The following is a 4,245-nucleotide window of genomic DNA, read 5'->3' on the forward strand; positions in this document are numbered from 1 at the left end:
GGTTAATTCTAGATTACTATTAATTAACTATTACAACATTCATTTTTAAAATAGTTTCCCAAGCCGACTAAGCTAACTAAACGTCGAGTGTATCTTTCAGTAAACAAAACATGCCGTTATGACGCCGGAAATCCAGCTCACGCATACTATACCCCGTGACTCACGCAAACCTCCGACTTACGTGCTACTACAGTCATTCCTTTCTAAACATTTTTTTTGACCACCACCGTACCTTTCTACCCAAAAAACTCATGAAACCGCCCGGTTTTAACCTGTTTTAACCTTTCAAAAATTAGAGCGTTCGAAACTAAATAAGATCTGTAATCACAAACAACATACAGCCGTTTACCAGCACTCTTTAAAACTCCTGAAACCCTTCAAAATCAGGCAAAATAAATCTTTGAAATAACCTTTATCAATGTTTCTTATTTTTTATTCAGTTCTATAAAATGCCTTTTATACACTACTGTCAAACAAAAATTTCAATTTCCTCAAAGTTTCAAGACAAAAGAATAACAAATATTTCGTGTACAATGTAATTTGATTAAGCCAATATTATCACGTCTAAAAATACTTCAAGCAATTCAGTGAAAACCCGTTTTTTTTTTCGTATCAACGAAAACCACTTTCGAATAATCAATACATGAAAATAACAATAAGATCAAAAGGAAGAAAGGAACCTTTCTAATTATTTCAAGACTTTCAAAGCCGTGATATTATGCATCCAATCCGCGATAAAATTTAATTACAACAAAATCCAAGTTCTCATTTTGAAGTCCATTTTTTTCAGTTGATACCTTTATCCAACTTGTGAAAAATTCCATTCAAGTTCCTATTAATACTGTACATTCCCAATGTTTTGCTCAGGTCTTCAGAAGCGTCTTACTAACCAAATCTAAAATAATTCCAAAACATGCTGTACAAACATTCTACTCTTTGTGACAAACGACTTGACGACCAATTGTTCAGAAATGAAAATCGACACAGTTCTTGCTAAATAAAAAAAAAGTTTTACGGCGGAGTCAGGCTCAAAAAATATACCGCAAGATCACACCCCCATTCATAGTCAGAAACCAGCAAACCATCTAGTTTGCTAAAAAAAAACACTGCGTGACATCAATGACGTTACCTTTTTCATTTACAAAAATAACTTTAACTTGTCAAAGTAAGTGCAATTTCACAATGGTGAATATCAGTACAGTATGGGGCCCAGTTCTCGGCCGGGTCCAGTTCTCGGCCACTTTGTGTTTAACGCGTTTTTTCACACTCCAGTTGAATTAAAAGAAAAAGGTATTTCCTTCAAACGATAGACTGATTCATGTGCTTTAAGTGTAATACTCCATAATTTTCGAGCTTTTTTAAAAGTTCGCGGACACCGTACCTCACCGATTTCGCTGAAATTTGGCATGCAGTCTTGTTTTTGGGTCCTGACTACCAAATGGATATTAAAAAGTTTCAATTCTTTTTATTTTGGAAAATATCGAGAAGGCCGATTTGAAGCGTCCGTGACGGCCCGCCAACATGGCGGATCGAAGGTGTTCTTATTACTTCGACACTGAACCTGCCGTCACAGTTTCTCGATCATACTTGGTATAGTTATAAAGAACTATCTTTCTTCTTTCTATATATCAAAATAGATTCGGCAAATATTGAGTTTAGATGATCAACGGCCAAGAAGTTCGAAGGTATGTTAACGATGTTTTGAACAGTCTCAAATTTACTACAAAATGAAAGGCTTATAACTCCACTGTTATCTCGATTTAGAACAAGCCATTTACCATGAACAAAGCTTGTTCATTGGTGAATTGATTCAATTAATAAAAAAATTGGGGAAATGTAACCGTTAAGAATAAAAAATTATGGAACCTCTAGTAAATTGGCCATTTCAGCGCCATTTCAGCGGATCAGCCCATTTAACAGCAAATAATCGGGAGAAACATGAAAGGGTTACAGTCGTTTATAATAAGCAGTTTTCAGGTATTCTTTGCTTATCTTAAACAAATACATGATCTTTGCCAAAGATATGGCGATTTTTGAGCGTACGATCGTTTCTCCAAATTTTTATGTCGGCAACTTTATTTTATTTGTTGTCGAGATTATACGCTGTTGTTATTCAAGTATTCGTTTCACAAGAACTTCTGTTGCTCGCATTTCCCAAATCACTGTTTAAGAAATTGCCCATTCCGTAACAGGGTCATTCTTTCTTTTTCTTTAAAAATTACTAGGAAAGCAAGAATGTCATAGAACGGTTTTATACTAGTGAAAATACCTGTCAGACATAACTTCAACTGTTTGTGTTATCTGGCTGTTTTCACAAATATGCAAATTAAGGATTTCTTAAAGTGCCTATCTTTAACTATTTCACGCTTTAAGATTCCTCTAAATCTTTTCGCCTACCTTTTGGCCAAACGAAGTTTTGTGTCTCCAGGCAGAATGCTCATTATCAACAATGAAAGTCGAAGAGATACAGAAGCTCGAGTAAAATTCTAACTGCTGTGAAATGAACATCGTTTGAGCTTGACGTGTATTTATAGATTGCGCTCGAGCTCCGTTAATTAAGTTTATTCATTTGGCGATCAGATAAAAATCAATGAATGATCAGAGTTATTAAAGTCCATTTCTAAGCACGAGAGACACGGAAGTTCATTTCAGAAGCATTTATGCATAGAAATACCGGTTTATTTTTGAGCAGTAAATCTGCATTTATAATAGCTGGGAGTTTGGGGTGTTTTTTGGTGTTGTTTTTTTTTTTTGGAGGGGGCTCGGGGGGGGGGGGGGGGGAGGGGGTGTGGAAGTGGTGCCTTCGTATCCTCTTTTGTTCTTTTACACAGTGGCCTGAATTTGGAACAGTTCGGGGAATGGATTATCAATTACTCTTCGTTATGCCATGTCACCCCTTAATGTGGGAGCGCTGCGCCTCAATTCACGATAAAAAATTTATGGCCGCCCGGTCCATTTATGTAGTTCTCCGCCAGGTCTCTCAATAGGCAGGTTACGAGCCTAGTGGCCCATCAGGCCGGAGCTCATACCGGTTTCCGCAACGTGAAGCGACAACGAGTATTTTTTACTCCACCCGGATGGGATGCTATTCCATCGCAAGGTTACCTTCCTTCCCGAAAAGCTAAAGATTGACTGGTAATCATTTTTACACCTGGGTAAGGAAAGGGACTCTGGGAGTTGAGAGGCTTTCCAAAGAACTTAACGCATTGTCCCCCAAAAGCTCTATCCAGAACTGTTTGGTCCAGAGTCCAGCGCAGTGACCATTATTAGGCCATCACGCTCCCCAACCGTGTAAGAAAGTGCAAAAATCTGCTTGTATAAGCCCTGGGGTTGTACAGTTTGGTACGAAATGTGGGCTTTTAAATGTGGTAGGTCTTATATCCGCGGTTGGGGTGCGGTGGCTTAAAGCGAAATTAAAAACTTCTTGTTTTCTGAAAAAACGTTTTTATAAACTGATTTGAATTACATTAATGAATTAAAGGGACAGTGTCACCAAGATTTAAAAAAATTTAAAACTCTCAAGACGGTAACCTGGTAGGAAAAAAGTGGCCTTAAACTTTGACAGTTGACTTGGAAGAAATATATGGGCCTTGTATTGGGAGGGCTTATGAGATAAAAGGATAAAAAGGGGAATTTCACAGAATCTGCTCAACAGCGTACTCTCGAGCAGCTTTCATTTATCTGCCCACTGTCTTTTTCTCTCTCCAGGTTTTAGTAAGGCCAGACCGCTATGAGTGGATTTACAATTCATATTAACACTTTTTTGAGATTTTTAAATCCCGGTTCGAGCTTTGGGAGGATATTGCGTTGAGTTCTTCGGAAAGCCTCTGTACTATCATACCGTATTTACTCGAATAAGCGCCGCCCCCGAATAAGCACCGCATTTCGGACAAAAAAGTTAATAAGCGCCGCCCCCGGCGCCGCAGTCCCGATGCGGCGCTTATTCAAGGAAATCTGTTTAACTAGAAACAGAACTACAAAGCAACTCTAAAACAAACTTGGACATTTCTTTCCATCAAAAGCGACGTTCTGCACTTCAAAGTGCTTGTTTCACCGCTCAGTTTTTCTATTGAACATTCTTCAGTACAATCTTCAGCAAGAGACGACTTTTGGCAATCAGGGGACCCTATTTTAATAAATGTAAAGGTTAAGATTCTTTGTGGCGTCAAACTTTTTAATAAGCGCCGCCCTCAAATAAGCGCCGCCCTCGAATAAGCGCCGCACTGGAGGCGTAAAAAATTTAAT

Source organism: Oculina patagonica, chromosome 9, assembly GCF_052425735.1.
Source record: "Oculina patagonica isolate OP01 chromosome 9, crgOcupat, whole genome shotgun sequence".
Classification (NCBI taxonomy): domain Eukaryota; kingdom Metazoa; phylum Cnidaria; class Anthozoa; order Scleractinia; family Oculinidae; genus Oculina; species Oculina patagonica.